This window comes from Ranitomeya variabilis, chromosome 3 (genome assembly GCF_051348905.1).
Source record: "Ranitomeya variabilis isolate aRanVar5 chromosome 3, aRanVar5.hap1, whole genome shotgun sequence".
In the NCBI taxonomy this organism is placed as follows: domain Eukaryota; kingdom Metazoa; phylum Chordata; class Amphibia; order Anura; family Dendrobatidae; genus Ranitomeya; species Ranitomeya variabilis.
The window spans coordinates 92,511,371-92,528,233 of record NC_135234.1 but is presented as its reverse complement, the minus strand read 5'-3'; positions in this window follow the sequence as shown (position 1 = coordinate 92,528,233).

The following is a 16,863-nucleotide window of genomic DNA, read 5'->3' as shown; positions in this document are numbered from 1 at the left end:
GACCGAAACACGAAACCCAATGCAAGTCAATGGGGAAGCATAGTCGGCAGTGAGTGGAGGCCAGGAAAACACCTACAGTGCCCATTTTAATGCCAAAAACATCCATTCTTGTTTCTGAAGCTTGCCAATCTTAATTAACTGTATAATAATAGTTGGGCATAAGGAATTGGGGGAAAGTTGTGGGGGGAGTAGGGCTGGCTCAAGTTTTTCGTGGGCCCAGGAAATGCGGACTACGTCACGGCGGTGTTGCAGGGAAAGGTAAGTATTTAAAAGTTGCAAGTGCTGTGATCCTGAGCAAGCAGGGGGGGCCCACTCGTTCGCATTGCCACTGGCACAGGGCCCCTCAAAGTACGGCGGTGTGTTTGCATGGCGGGGGCGCCTCCCACCAGCAGCGACACTTTTGCGTACTCTGAGGGGCCCTGTGCCAGTGACGTCGCCAACGAGTATGCCCCCCCACCTGATGAAGGAACCTGCACTTTCATCTGCACCTTCCTCTTTGTCCCTGTGTAAGGTGGTATAACATGCGGGAAGGGGAACCTTACTTTCAGCAGGGTCAGATTCTGGCTGTGTAGAGTACAAGGGGAATGTAGTGGTCTAGGTCAATGTACCAGCAGACTCATTTAGCAGTGGCTGGGCAATGGGCAGGATGAGGAGGAAACAGATATAGGGCCAAAGAATAAAGTAGGCTACATGCAGTTCAAAATTGGTAACAGGACTAAACAGGCGGCATTGCTTTGTTCAGTGGAGTAGCAAACCCAAGAGCAGCAGACACTGTTTCAAGGGCCTAACCACACTAGTAGGCCAAATGCAGTTTAATATCTGATAGTATAGGGCGAAAGCCAGAATGTGGAAGCTCAGCTTTGTTCAGTTGAGGACAACACCAGGGAGGGGCAGACACCTTTAGTAGGCCGGAAAAGCCTATTGCATTTTTTAAAATGGTAATTTGGAGCAGAAGGTTGAAGCTCAGCTTTATTTAGTTGAGGGCAACACCAGGGAGGGGCAGAAGCCGTTAGTAGGCCCTAACCACCATTTTTTTTTTAAAACCACATAATGAGAGCCGGAAGGTTGAAGCTCAGCTTTATTTAGTTGAGGACAACACCAGGGAGGGGCAGAAGCCGTTAGTAGGCCCTAACCACCATTTTTTTTTTAAAACCACTTAATGAGAGCCGGAAGGTTGAAGCTCAGCTTTATTTAGTTGAGGACAACACCAGGGAGGGGCAGAAGCCGTTAGTAGGCCCTAACCACCATTTTTTTTTTTTTTAAAACCACATAATGAGAGCCGGAAGGTTGAAGCTCAGCTTTATTTAGTTGAGGACAACACCAGGGAGGGGCAGAAGCCGTTAGTAGGCCCTAACCACCATTTTTTTTTTAAAACCACTTAATGAGAGCCGGAAGGTTGAAGCTCAGCTTTATTTAGTTGAGGACAACACCAGGGAGGGGCAGAAGCCGTTAGTAGGCCCTAACCACCATTTTTTTTTTTTAAACCACATAATGAGAGCCGGAAGGTTGAAGCTCAGCTTTATTTAGTTGAGGACAACACCAGGGAGGGGCAGAAGCCGTTAGTAGGCCCTAACCACCAATTTTTTTTTTTTTAAAACCACTTAATGAGAGCCGGAAGGTTGAAGCTCAGCTTTATTTAGTTGAGGACAACACCAGGGAGGGGCAGAAGCCGTTAGTAGGCCCTAACCACCATTTTTTTTTAAAAACCACTTAATGAGAGCCGGAAGGTTGAAGCTCAGCTTTATTTAGTTGAGGACAACACCAGGGAGGGGCAGAAGCCGTTAGTAGGCCCTAACCACCATTTTTTTTTTTAAAACCACATAATGAGAGCCGGAAGGTTGAAGCTCAGCTTTATTTAGTTGAGGACAACACCAGGGAGGGGCAGAAGCCGTTAGTAGGCCCTAACCACCATTTTTTTTTTTTTTAAAACCACTTAATGAGAGCCGGAAGGTTGAAGCTCAGCTTTATTTAGTTGAGGACAACACCAGGGAGGGGCAGAAGCCGTTAGTAGGCCCTAACCACCATTTTTTTTTTAAAACCACTTAATGAGAGCCGGAAGGTTGAAGCTCAGCTTTATTTAGTTGAGGACAACACCAGGGAGGGGCAGAAGCCGTTAGTAGGCCCTAACCACCATTTTTTTTTTTTAAACCACATAATGAGAGCCGGAAGGTTGAAGCTCAGCTTTATTTAGTTGAGGACAACACCAGGGAGGGGCAGAAGCCGTTAGTAGGCCCTAACCACCAATTTTTTTTTTTTTAAAACCACTTAATGAGAGCCGGAAGGTTGAAGCTCAGCTTTATTTAGTTGAGGACAACACCAGGGAGGGGCAGAAGCCGTTAGTAGGCCCTAACCAAAGTTGAAGGCCAAATGCAGTTTAATTTCTGATACTATAGGCCGAAAGCCAGAAGGTGGAAGTTCCGATTTAGACAGTGGAGGACAATTTGAATTAGGGACTGCAGACAGACTTAGTAGGCTGTCCCCTGTGGACCATGCATCCACCACATTAACCCATTGCGCCGTAATGGACACGTAATCTTCCGTGGCCATGCCTACAGGTCCATGCGTCTGTTGTCAGGTGCACCTTTGTACTCACAGATTGCCAGAGTGCATGGACAATGCGGTCTTCTACATGCTGGTGGAGGGTTGGGATGGCTTTTCTCGCAAAAGAAGTGTCGACTGGTTAGCTTGTAGCGTGGTACAGCGTAGTCCATCATGGCCTTATTAATAGTAAATAAAATATATAACTAGGCTCTATGAACTTTTAAATAGGTTCCAGGGGTACACGGGCAGCATTGGTGTGGTCAGTGGAGGAGTATTGCAAGTAGGGGCTGCAGACAGGCTATCAAAGGCCTAAAATAACAAACAGTAGGCAGTCATGGCAGTTTTACATCGGTTACATGGATACACAGGCAGGCACTCCAGGCAGCATTGTGCTCAGTGGAGGAGTATTGCAAGTAGGGGCCGCAGACAGGCTATCAAAGGCCTAAAATAACAAACAGTAGGCAGTCATGGCAGTTTTACATCGGTTACATGGATACACAGGCAGGCACTCCAGGCAGCATTGTGGTCAGTGGAGGAGTATTGCAAGTAGGGGCCGCAGACAGGCTATCAAAGGCCTAAAATAACAAACAGTAGGCAGTCATGGCAGTTTTACATCGGTTACATGGATACACAGGCAGCTAGGTGGTGAGTGGAGGAGTATTTAAAGTAAGGACCGCAGACAGGCTATCAAAGGCCTAACATAACAAACAATAGGCTCATGGCAGTTTTACAGCGGTTACATGGATACACGGGCAGGCAGCTTGGTGGTGAGTGGAGGAGTATTTAAAGTATGGACCGCAGACAGGCTTCGAAGGCCTAACACAATAAAATGGGCTGGCTGTAGGCACTTTAAAATTGGTTCCAGGGGTACACGGGCAGCAGTGGTCTGGTCAGTGGAGGCCTAGTGGAAGGAGGGACCGCAGACAGGCTTCGAAGGCCTAACACAATAAAATGGGCTGGCTGTAGGCACTTTAAAATTGGTTCCAGGGGTACACGGGCAGCAGTGGTCTGGTCAGTGGAGGCCTAGTGGAAGGAGGGACCGCAGACAGGCTTCGAAGGCCTAACACAATAAAATGGGCTGGCTGTAGGCACTTTAAAATTGGTTCCAGGGGTACACGGGCAGCAGTGGTCTGGTCAGTGGAGGACTAGTGGAAGGAGGGAGCGCAGAAAGGCTTCAAAGGCCTAAAATAACAAACAATAGGCTCATGGCAGTTTTACAGCGGTTACATGGATACACGGGCAGGCAGCTTGGTGGTCAGTGGAGGAGTAGGGACCGCAGACAGGCTATCAAAGGCCTAAAATAACAAACAATAGGCTCATGGCAGTTTTACAGCGGTTACATGGATACACGGGCAGGCAGCTTGGTGCTGAGTGGAGGAGTAGTGCAAGGAGTGTCTGTCCCAGTACTCCCAAAATATAAATAGATGTTAATGTCTCGCAAAACAACCAAAACAAAAAAAAAGATGGCATACTTAGGTACAGGGGTGGGCTCATCTGCTGTGTTTCTGACATAGTAATTTGGCAGTAACTATTTAATGGTGCCAATATAGGACACAGACACAGACTACTTTAAGTTGCATCATAGATGTCTACAAATTTGTATTGTCAGTGCCAGACATTGAATGATGTCAGCGAATAGACTAAAGATTGGTGGAGCTGTGCGACATAATTTTGCACGTAGTACAGCCCAGTTTGAGCTGGGGTAGGGGGGAACTCTCTTGAGGCCGGCGGGACCGCCCCAGGGCCACTCATGTTACAACGGTGTGTCTGACGTTGGGTGCGCACCACCACCGCCAGAGACACTACATTGTACTATGAGGGACCCAGTAGCAATGCCGTCAACCAAAAGCGAGCACACCCACCTCTTCAGACAAACAGCAGTCTCACGGGTGCTTGCGCCAAGTCGCGATACCACGGCCCCGTGTGGGGAGTTTGGCCATTTAGGGAGGTGTAAACATGTCGTATGCTGTACAATCTGCAGCAGCAAATTAGACATTAGAAAAGTAATTCACAGGCAAGAGCTTTTCATAGGAAAGCTAGGTGTCGGCCGGGCAAGGTGGGGCAAAAGATTTTGAAATCCAGTTGTGGTTCATTTTAATGAATGTTAGATCGTCAACATTTTGGGTAGCCAGACGAGTCCTTTTTTCGGTTAATATTGACCCTGCAGCACTGAATACTCTTTCTGATAGGACACTTGCTGCCGGGCAAGCAAGCTCCTGCAATGCATATTCTGCCAATTCTGGCCAGGTGTCTAATTTGGAGGCCCAGTAATCAAATGGGAATGACGGTTGAGGGAGAACATCGATAAGGGATGAAAAATAGTTAGTAACCATACTGGACAAATGTTGTCTCCTGTCACTTTCAATTGATGCAGCAGTACCTGTCCTGTCTGCGGTCATAGCAAAATCACTCCACAACCTGGTCAGAAAACCCCTCTGTCCAACGCCACTTCTGATGTGTGCACCCCTAACACTCCTAGTCTGCTGCCCCCTGGAGCTCGTGTGAGAACGATCACGTGCGCTGTGTGCTGGGAATGCCTGAAGCAAACGGTCAACAAGAGTTGATTGTTTGGTTGCTAATATTAGTTCCAAGTTCTCATGTGGCATAACATTTTGCAATTTGCCTTTATAGCGTGGATCAAGGAGGCAGGCCAACCAGTAATCGTCATCGTTCATCATTTTCGTAATGCGTGTGTCCCTTTGTAGGATACGTAAGGCATAATCCGCCATGTGGGCCAAAGTTCCACTTGTCAAATCTCCGGTTGTGATTGGTTGAGGGGCAGTTGCAGGCAAATCTACGTCACTTGTGTCCCTCAAAAAACCAGAACCCGGCCGTGACACGCAACCAATTTCCTGTGCCCCCGTGAAAGTTTCCGCATTAAAAATATACTCATCCCCATCATCCTCCTCGTCCTCCACCTCCTCTTCGCCCGCTACCTCGTCCTGTACACTGCCCTGACCAGACAATGGCTGACTGTCATCAAGGCTTCCCTCTTCCTCTGGTGCAGACGCCTGCTCCTTTATGTGCGTCAAACTTTGCATCAGCAGACGCATTAGGGGGATGCTCATGCTTATTACGGCGTTGTCTGCACTAACCAGCCGTGTGCATTCCTCAAAACACTGAAGGACTTGACACATGTCTTGTATCTTCGACCACTGCACACCTGACAACTCCATGTCTGCCATCCTACTGCCTGCCCGTGTATCCTCCCACAAATAAATAACAGCACGCCTCTGTTCGCACAGTCTCTGAAGCATGTGCAGTGTTGAGTTCCACCTTGTTGCAACGTCTATGATTAGGCGATGCTGGGGAAGGTTCAAAGACCGCTGATAGGTCTGCATACGGCTGGCGTGTACAGGCGAACGTCGGATATGTGAGCAAAGTGCACGCACTTTGAGGAGCAGGTCGGAGAACCCAGGATAAGTTTTCAATAAGCACTGCACCACCAGGTTTAAGGTGTGAGCCAGGCAAGGAATGTGTTTCAGTTGGGAAAGGGAGATGGCAGCCATGAAATTCCTTCCGTTATCACTCACTACCTTGCCTGCCTCAAGATCTACTGTGCCCAGCCACGACTGCGTTTCTTGTTGCAAGAACTCGGACAGAACTTCCGCGGTGTGTCTGTTGTCGCCCAAACACTTCATAGCCAATACAGCCTGCTGACGCTTGGCAGTAGCTGGCCCATAATGGGACAACTGGTGTGCAACAGTGTCATCTGCCGATGGAGTGGTTGGCCGACTGCGTTCTGTGGAAGAGCTGTAGCTTCTGCAGGAGGACGAGGAGGAGGAGGAGGGGGTGCGAACGCCTACAGCCAACTGTTTCCTAGACCGTGGGCTAGGCACAACTGTCCCTAAATTGATGTCGCCTGTGGACCCTGCATCCACCACATTCACCCAGTGTGCCGTGATGGACACATAACGTCCCTGGCCATGCCTACTGGTCCATGCATCTGTAGTCAGGTGCACCTTTGTACTCACAGATTGCCTGAGTGCATGGACGATGCGCTGTTTAACATGCTGGTGCAGGGCTGGGATGGCTTTTCTGGAAAAAAAGTGTCGACTGGGTAGCTCGTATCGTGGTTCAGCGTACTCCATCAGGGCTTTGAAAGCTTCGCTTTCAACTAACCGGTAGGGCATCATCTCTAACGAGATTAGTCTAGCTATGTGGGCGTTAAAACCCTGTGTACGCGGATGCGAGGATAAGTACTTCCTTTTTCTAACCAGAGTCTCATGTAGGGTGAGCTGGACTGGAGAGCTGTAGATCGTGGAACTTTCGGGTGTGCCGGTGGACATGGCAGACTGAGAGACGGTTGGAGACGGTATTGTTTCCGCCGGTGCCCTACATGCAATATTTCCTCCTACAAAACTGGTGATTCCCTGACCCTGACTGCTTTTGGCTGGCAAAGAAACCTGCACAGATACTGCCGGTGGTGCGGAAAATGGTGGCCTTACAGTGACGGAAGGGATGTTGCGTTGCTGACTAGCTTCATTGGCCGAGGGTGCTACAACCTTGAGGGACGTTTGGTAGTTAGTCCAGGCTTGAGAATGCATGGTGGTTAAGTGTCTATGCATGCAACTAGTATTTAGACTTTTCAGATTCTGACCTCTGCTTAAGCTAGTTGAACATTTTTGACAGATGACTTTGCGCTGATCAGTTGGATGTTGTTTAAAAAAATGCCAGACTGCACTCTTCCTAGACTCTGATCCCTTTTCAGGGATTGCAGACTGAGCTTTAACCGGATGGCAACGCTGTGCTCCAACAGGTTTTGGCTTTGACACGCGTTTTGGTCCAGATACGGGCCCGGCAGATGGAACCTGTTGCGATGTTGATGCCTGCTGCGGCCCCTCCTCCACCTCCGCTTCTGAACTACTGCCGCCTGCACCCTGTTCCCCCAATGGCTGCCAATCGGGGTCAATAACTGGGTCATCTATTACCTCCTCTTCGAGCTCGTGTGCAACTTCGTCTGTGTCACTGTGTCGGTCGGTGGTATAGCGTTCGTGGCGGGGCAACATAGTCTCATCAGGGTCTGATTGTGGATCTGTACCCTGAGAGGGCAATGTGGTGGTCTGAGTCAAAGGAGCAGCATAGTACTCTGGCTGTGGCTGTGCATCAGTGCACTCCATGTCAGAATATACTTGTAATGGGCATGGCCTGTTAAATGTTTCACTTTCTAAGCCAGGGACGGTATGTGTAAAGAGCTCCATGGAGTGACCCGTTGTGTCGCCTGCTGCATCCTTCTCTCTTGTTGTAGTTTTTGCTGAGGAGGACAAGGAAGCGACTTGTCCCTGACCGTGAACATCCACAAGCGACGCGCTGCTTTTACATTTACCAGTTTCGGAAGAGGAGGCAAAAGAGCTAGAGGCTGAGTCTGCAATGTAAGCCAAAACTTGCTGTTGCTGCTCCGCCTTTAAAAGCGGTTTTCCTACTCCCAGAAAAGAGAGCGTTCGAGGCCTTGTGTAGCCTGACGACGAAACTGGCTCCACAGCTCCAGACTTAGGTGGAATATTTTTATCCCCACGACCACCTGATGCTCCACTACCACTACCATCATTACCAGCTGACAATGAACGCCCACGACGACCTCTTGCACCAGACTTCCTCATTGTTTTAAAATCTTAACCAAAGTAACTTTATTTGTTGCTATCAAACAACTTACACGGTGAGCTATAACTTCAGTATGATTTCAATATCCCTTAACAGGTTGGTGAGACCACAAGGAAAATCAGGCACAATGTTACACACTCTGTTTTCTGTGGCACAAAATCACAGAGATGACACACACGCAGGACTGTCACTCAAGCACTAATGTCAATATTAATCTCCCACCTAATTTATTTATTTTTTTTTCTCAGGGAGACTTTAGAAACCAAATAATATTAAAAAAAAAAAAAAAAAGGCTTTCTATGGCCCACAATTAGAGAGAGAGAGGTGGCACAACCAGGAGTCAAGACTGGCGCACAAGCTGAAAGGGCAATATTACTCTCCCACTGTTTTTTATGTTTTTTTTTTTTTTTTCAGGGAGACTTTAGAAACCAAATAATATTAAAAAAACCAAAAAAAAAAAAGGCTTTCTATGGCCCACTGAATGAAAGGGAGAGAGGTGGCACACCCAGGAGTCAAGACTGGCACACAAGCTGAAAGGGCAATATTACTCTCCCACTGTTTTTTTAGGTTTTTTTTTTTTTTTCAGGGAGAATTAGAAACCAAATAATATTAAAAAAAAAAAAAATAGGCTTTCTATGGCCCACTGAATGAAAGGGAGAGAGGTGGCACACCCAGGAGTCAAGACTGGCACACAAGCTGAAAGGGCAATATTACTCTCCCACTGTTTTTTTATGTATTTTTTGTTTTTTCAGGGAGACTTTAGAAACCCAATAATATTTTAAAAAAAAAATAAATAGGCTTTCTATGGCCCACTGAATGAGAGGGAGAGAGGTGGCACACCCAGGAGTCAAGACTGGCACACAAGCTGAAAGGGCAATATTACTCTCCCACTGTTTTTTTAGGTTTTTTTTTTTTTTTCAGGGAGAATTAGAAACCAAATAATATTAAAAAAAAAAAAAAAAAAAAAAAAAATAGGCTTGCTATAGCCCACTGAATGAGAGATAGCACACACAGCAGTGGCACACAAGCCCTTACTGAGGCCAATATTTTTCTCCCACTGATTGATGTAGTGTTTTTGTGTTGAGGTAGAATTTAGAACACAAATCACGGAAAAAATAAATAGGCTTTCTATGGCCCACTGAATGAAAGGGAGAGAGGTGGCACACCCAGGAGTCAAGACTGGCACACAAGCTGAAAGGGCAATATTACTCTCCCACTGTTTTTTTATGTATTTTTTGTTTTTTCAGGGAGACTTTAGAAACCCAATAATATTTAAAAAAAAAAAAAAATAGGCTTTCTATGGCCCACTGAATGAGAGGGAGAGAGGTGGCACACCCAGGAGTCAAGACTGGCACACAAGCTGAAAGGGCAATATTACTCTCCCACTGTTTTTTTAGGTTTTTTTTTTTTTTTCAGGGAGAATTAGAAACCAAATAATATTAAAAAAAAAAAAATAGGCTTTCTATGGCCCACTGAATGAAAGGGAGAGAGGTGGCACACCCAGGAGTCAAGACTGGCACACAAGCTGAAAGGGCAATATTACTCTCCCACTGTTTTTTTATGTATTTTTTGTTTTTTCAGGGAGACTTTAGAAACCCAATAATATTTAAAAAAAAAAAAAAATAGGCTTTCTATGGCCCACTGAATGAGAGGGAGAGAGGTGGCACACCCAGGAGTCAAGACTGGCACACAAGCTGAAAGGGCAATATTACTCTCCCACTGTTTTTTTAGGTTTTTTTTTTTTTTTCAGGGAGAATTAGAAACCAAATAATATTAAAAAAAAAAAAATAGGCTTTCTATGGCCCACTGAATGAAAGGGAGAGAGGTGGCACACCCAGGAGTCAAGACTGGCACACAAGCTGAAAGGGCAATATTACTCTCCCACTGTTTTTTTATGTATTTTTTGTTTTTTTCAGGGAGACTTTAGAAACCCAATAATATTTAAAAAAAAAAATAAATAGGCTTTCTATGGCCCACTGAATGAGAGGGAGAGAGGTGGCACACCCAGGAGTCAAGACTGGCACACAAGCTGAAAGGGCAATATTACTCTCCCACTGTTTTTTTATGTATTTTTTGTTTTTTTCAGGGAGACTTTAGAAACCCAATAATATTTTAAAAAAAAAATAAATAGGCTTTCTATGGCCCACTGAATGAGAGGGAGAGAGGTGGCACACCCAGGAGTCAAGACTGGCACACAAGCTGAAAGGGCAATATTACTCTCCCACTGTTTTTTTAGGTTTTTTTTTTTTTTCAGGGAGACTTTAGAAACCAAATAATATAAAAAAAAAAAAAAAAAAAAAAAAAAATAGGCTTGCTATAGCCCACTGAATGAGAGATAGCACACACAGCAGTGGCACACAAGCCCTTACTGAGGCCAATATTTTTCTCCCACTGATTGATGTAGTGTTTTTGTGTTGAGGTAGAATTTAGAACACAAATCACGGAAAAAATAAATAGGCTTTCTATGGCCCACTGAATGAAAGGGAGAGAGGTGGCACACCCAGGAGTCAAGACTGGCACACAAGCTGAAAGGGCAATATTACTCTCCCACTGTTTTTTTATGTATTTTTTGTTTTTTCAGGGAGACTTTAGAAACCCAATAATATTTAAAAAAAAAAATAAATAGGCTTTCTATGGCCCACTGAATGAGAGGGAGAGAGGTGGCACACCCAGGAGTCAAGACTGGCACACAAGCTGAAAGGGCAATATTACTCTCCCACTGTTTTTTTAGGTTTTTTTTTTTTTTTCAGGGAGAATTAGAAACCAAATAATATTAAAAAAAAAAAAATAGGCTTTCTATGGCCCACTGAATGAAAGGGAGAGAGGTGGCACACCCAGGAGTCAAGACTGGCACACAAGCTGAAAGGGCAATATTACTCTCCCACTGTTTTTTTATGTATTTTTTGTTTTTTTCAGGGAGACTTTAGAAACCCAATAATATTTAAAAAAAAAAATAAATAGGCTTTCTATGGCCCACTGAATGAGAGGGAGAGAGGTGGCACACCCAGGAGTCAAGACTGGCACACAAGCTGAAAGGGCAATATTACTCTCCCACTGTTTTTTTAGGTTTTTTTTTTTTTTCAGGGAGACTTTTGAAACCAAATAATATTAAAAAAAAAAAAAAAAAAAAATATAGGCTTGCTATAGCCCACTGAATGATAGCGCACACACAGCAGTGGCACACAAGCCCTGACTGAGGCCAATATTTTTCTCCCACTGATTGATGTAGTGTTTCTGTGTTGAGGTAGATTTTAGAACACAAATCACGGAAAAAATAAATAGGCTTTCTATGGCCCACTCAGTGAGAGATGGCACACACAGGGATGGCACTGTAGCAGAAATGCCAATCTTAATCTCCCACAAAAAAAAAACAAAAAAAAAAAAAAACTGTCCTACAATTACTATCTCCCTGCAGTAATGTAAGCCAGGTATGGCAGGCAGCAATAGGAGTGGACTGATGCACAAATTAAATAAAAAGTGTGGACAAACAAAAAAGATAGCTGTGCAGAAAGGAAGGAACAAGAGGATATGTGCTTTGAAAAAAGCAGTTGGTTTCCACAGTGGCGTACACACAGCAATACAGCTATCACGGAGCCTTCTAGGGCAGCCCAATGAGCTACAGCGCTGAGGGGAAAAAAAAAAAAAAATAGCTTCCACTGTTCCTGCACACCGAAGGTGGTGTTGGACAGTGGAAATCGCTGCAGCACAAGCGGTTTGGTGGTTAGTGGACCCTGCCTAACGCTCTCCCTGCTTCTGACGAAGCGGCAGCAACCTGTCCCTAAGCTCAGATCAGCAGCAGTAAGATGGCGGTCGGCGGGAACGCCCCTTTATAGCCCCTGTGACGCCGCAGACAGCAAGCCAATCACTGCAATGCCCTTCTCTAAGATGGTGGGGACCAGGATCTATGTCATCACGCTGCCCACACTCTGCGTTCACCTTCATTGGCTGAGAAATGGCGCTTTTCGCGTCATTGAAACGCGACTTTGGCGCGAAAGTCGCGTACCGCATGGCCGACAAGCACAGGGGTCGGATCGGGTTTCATGAGACGCCGACTTAGCCAAAAGTCGGCGACTTTTGAAAATGATCGACCCGTTTCGCTCAACCCTAGTTGCTAATATTAGTTCCAAGTTCTCATGTGGCATAACATTTTGCAATTTGCCTTTATAGCGTGGATCAAGGAGGCAGGCCAACCAGTAATCGTCATCGTTCATCATTTTCGTAATGCGTGTGTCCCTTTGTAGGATACGTAAGGCATAATCCGCCATGTGGGCCAAAGTTCCACTTGTCAAATCTCCGGTTGTGATTGGTTGAGGGGCAGTTGCAGGCAAATCTACGTCACTTGTGTCCCTCAAAAAACCAGAACCCGGCCGTGACACGCAACCAATTTCCTGTGCCCCCGTGAAAGTTTCCGCATTAAAAATATACTCATCCCCATCATCCTCCTCGTCCTCCACCTCCTCTTCGCCCGCTACCTCGTCCTGTACACTGCCCTGACCAGACAATGGCTGACTGTCATCAAGGCTTCCCTCTTCCTCTGGTGCAGACGCCTGCTCCTTTATGTGCGTCAAACTTTGCATCAGCAGACGCATTAGGGGGATGCTCATGCTTATTACGGCGTTGTCTGCACTAACCAGCCGTGTGCATTCCTCAAAACACTGAAGGACTTGACACATGTCTTGTATCTTCGACCACTGCACACCTGACAACTCCATGTCTGCCATCCTACTGCCTGCCCGTGTATCCTCCCACAAATAAATAACAGCACGCCTCTGTTCGCACAGTCTCTGAAGCATGTGCAGTGTTGAGTTCCACCTTGTTGCAACGTCTATGATTAGGCGATGCTGGGGAAGGTTCAAAGACCGCTGATAGGTCTGCATACGGCTGGCGTGTACAGGCGAACGTCGGATATGTGAGCAAAGTGCACGCACTTTGAGGAGCAGGTCGGAGAACCCAGGATAAGTTTTCAATAAGCACTGCACCACCAGGTTTAAGGTGTGAGCCAGGCAAGGAATGTGTTTCAGTTGGGAAAGGGAGATGGCAGCCATGAAATTCCTTCCGTTATCACTCACTACCTTGCCTGCCTCAAGATCTACTGTGCCCAGCCACGACTGCGTTTCTTGTTGCAAGAACTCGGACAGAACTTCCGCGGTGTGTCTGTTGTCGCCCAAACACTTCATAGCCAATACAGCCTGCTGACGCTTGGCAGTAGCTGGCCCATAATGGGACAACTGGTGTGCAACAGTGTCATCTGCCGATGGAGTGGTTGGCCGACTGCGTTCTGTGGAAGAGCTGTAGCTTCTGCAGGAGGACGAGGAGGAGGAGGAGGGGGTGCGAACGCCTACAGCCAACTGTTTCCTAGACCGTGGGCTAGGCACAACTGTCCCTAAATTGATGTCGCCTGTGGACCCTGCATCCACCACATTCACCCAGTGTGCCGTGATGGACACATAACGTCCCTGGCCATGCCTACTGGTCCATGCATCTGTAGTCAGGTGCACCTTTGTACTCACAGATTGCCTGAGTGCATGGACGATGCGCTGTTTAACATGCTGGTGCAGGGCTGGGATGGCTTTTCTGGAAAAAAAGTGTCGACTGGGTAGCTCGTATCGTGGTTCAGCGTACTCCATCAGGGCTTTGAAAGCTTCGCTTTCAACTAACCGGTAGGGCATCATCTCTAACGAGATTAGTCTAGCTATGTGGGCGTTAAAACCCTGTGTACGCGGATGCGAGGATAAGTACTTCCTTTTTCTAACCAGAGTCTCATGTAGGGTGAGCTGGACTGGAGAGCTGTAGATCGTGGAACTTTCGGGTGTGCCGGTGGACATGGCAGACTGAGAGACGGTTGGAGACGGTATTGTTTCCGCCGGTGCCCTACATGCAATATTTCCTCCTACAAAACTGGTGATTCCCTGACCCTGACTGCTTTTGGCTGGCAAAGAAACCTGCACAGATACTGCCGGTGGTGCGGAAAATGGTGGCCTTACAGTGACGGAAGGGATGTTGCGTTGCTGACTAGCTTCATTGGCCGAGGGTGCTACAACCTTGAGGGACGTTTGGTAGTTAGTCCAGGCTTGAGAATGCATGGTGGTTAAGTGTCTATGCATGCAACTAGTATTTAGACTTTTCAGATTCTGACCTCTGCTTAAGCTAGTTGAACATTTTTGACAGATGACTTTGCGCTGATCAGTTGGATGTTGTTTAAAAAAATGCCAGACTGCACTCTTCCTAGACTCTGATCCCTTTTCAGGGATTGCAGACTGAGCTTTAACCGGATGGCAACGCTGTGCTCCAACAGGTTTTGGCTTTGACACGCGTTTTGGTCCAGATACGGGCCCGGCAGATGGAACCTGTTGCGATGTTGATGCCTGCTGCGGCCCCTCCTCCACCTCCGCTTCTGAACTACTGCCGCCTGCACCCTGTTCCCCCAATGGCTGCCAATCGGGGTCAATAACTGGGTCATCTATTACCTCCTCTTCGAGCTCGTGTGCAACTTCGTCTGTGTCACTGTGTCGGTCGGTGGTATAGCGTTCGTGGCGGGGCAACATAGTCTCATCAGGGTCTGATTGTGGATCTGTACCCTGAGAGGGCAATGTGGTGGTCTGAGTCAAAGGAGCAGCATAGTACTCTGGCTGTGGCTGTGCATCAGTGCACTCCATGTCAGAATATACTTGTAATGGGCATGGCCTGTTAAATGTTTCACTTTCTAAGCCAGGGACGGTATGTGTAAAGAGCTCCATGGAGTGACCCGTTGTGTCGCCTGCTGCATCCTTCTCTCTTGTTGTAGTTTTTGCTGAGGAGGACAAGGAAGCGACTTGTCCCTGACCGTGAACATCCACAAGCGACGCGCTGCTTTTACATTTACCAGTTTCGGAAGAGGAGGCAAAAGAGCTAGAGGCTGAGTCTGCAATGTAAGCCAAAACTTGCTGTTGCTGCTCCGCCTTTAAAAGCGGTTTTCCTACTCCCAGAAAAGAGAGCGTTCGAGGCCTTGTGTAGCCTGACGACGAAACTGGCTCCACAGCTCCAGACTTAGGTGGAATATTTTTATCCCCACGACCACCTGATGCTCCACTACCACTACCATCATTACCAGCTGACAATGAACGCCCACGACGACCTCTTGCACCAGACTTCCTCATTGTTTTAAAATCTTAACCAAAGTAACTTTATTTGTTGCTATCAAACAACTTACACGGTGAGCTATAACTTCAGTATGATTTCAATATCCCTTAACAGGTTGGTGAGACCACAAGGAAAATCAGGCACAATGTTACACACTCTGTTTTCTGTGGCACAAAATCACAGAGATGACACACACGCAGGACTGTCACTCAAGCACTAATGTCAATATTAATCTCCCACCTAATTTATTTATTTTTTTTTCTCAGGGAGACTTTAGAAACCAAATAATATTAAAAAAAAAAAAAAAAAGGCTTTCTATGGCCCACAATTAGAGAGAGAGAGGTGGCACAACCAGGAGTCAAGACTGGCGCACAAGCTGAAAGGGCAATATTACTCTCCCACTGTTTTTTATGTTTTTTTTTTTTTTTTCAGGGAGACTTTAGAAACCAAATAATATTAAAAAAACCAAAAAAAAAAAAGGCTTTCTATGGCCCACTGAATGAAAGGGAGAGAGGTGGCACACCCAGGAGTCAAGACTGGCACACAAGCTGAAAGGGCAATATTACTCTCCCACTGTTTTTTTAGGTTTTTTTTTTTTTTTCAGGGAGAATTAGAAACCAAATAATATTAAAAAAAAAAAAATAGGCTTTCTATGGCCCACTGAATGAAAGGGAGAGAGGTGGCACACCCAGGAGTCAAGACTGGCACACAAGCTGAAAGGGCAATATTACTCTCCCACTGTTTTTTTATGTATTTTTTGTTTTTTCAGGGAGACTTTAGAAACCCAATAATATTTTAAAAAAAAAATAAATAGGCTTTCTATGGCCCACTGAATGAGAGGGAGAGAGGTGGCACACCCAGGAGTCAAGACTGGCACACAAGCTGAAAGGGCAATATTACTCTCCCACTGTTTTTTTAGGTTTTTTTTTTTTTTTCAGGGAGAATTAGAAACCAAATAATATTAAAAAAAAAAAAAAAAAAAAAAAAAATAGGCTTGCTATAGCCCACTGAATGAGAGATAGCACACACAGCAGTGGCACACAAGCCCTTACTGAGGCCAATATTTTTCTCCCACTGATTGATGTAGTGTTTTTGTGTTGAGGTAGAATTTAGAACACAAATCACGGAAAAAATAAATAGGCTTTCTATGGCCCACTGAATGAAAGGGAGAGAGGTGGCACACCCAGGAGTCAAGACTGGCACACAAGCTGAAAGGGCAATATTACTCTCCCACTGTTTTTTTATGTATTTTTTGTTTTTTCAGGGAGACTTTAGAAACCCAATAATATTTAAAAAAAAAAAAAAATAGGCTTTCTATGGCCCACTGAATGAGAGGGAGAGAGGTGGCACACCCAGGAGTCAAGACTGGCACACAAGCTGAAAGGGCAATATTACTCTCCCACTGTTTTTTTAGGTTTTTTTTTTTTTTTCAGGGAGAATTAGAAACCAAATAATATTAAAAAAAAAAAAATAGGCTTTCTATGGCCCACTGAATGAAAGGGAGAGAGGTGGCACACCCAGGAGTCAAGACTGGCACACAAGCTGAAAGGGCAATATTACTCTCCCACTGTTTTTTTATGTATTTTTTGTTTTTTCAGGGAG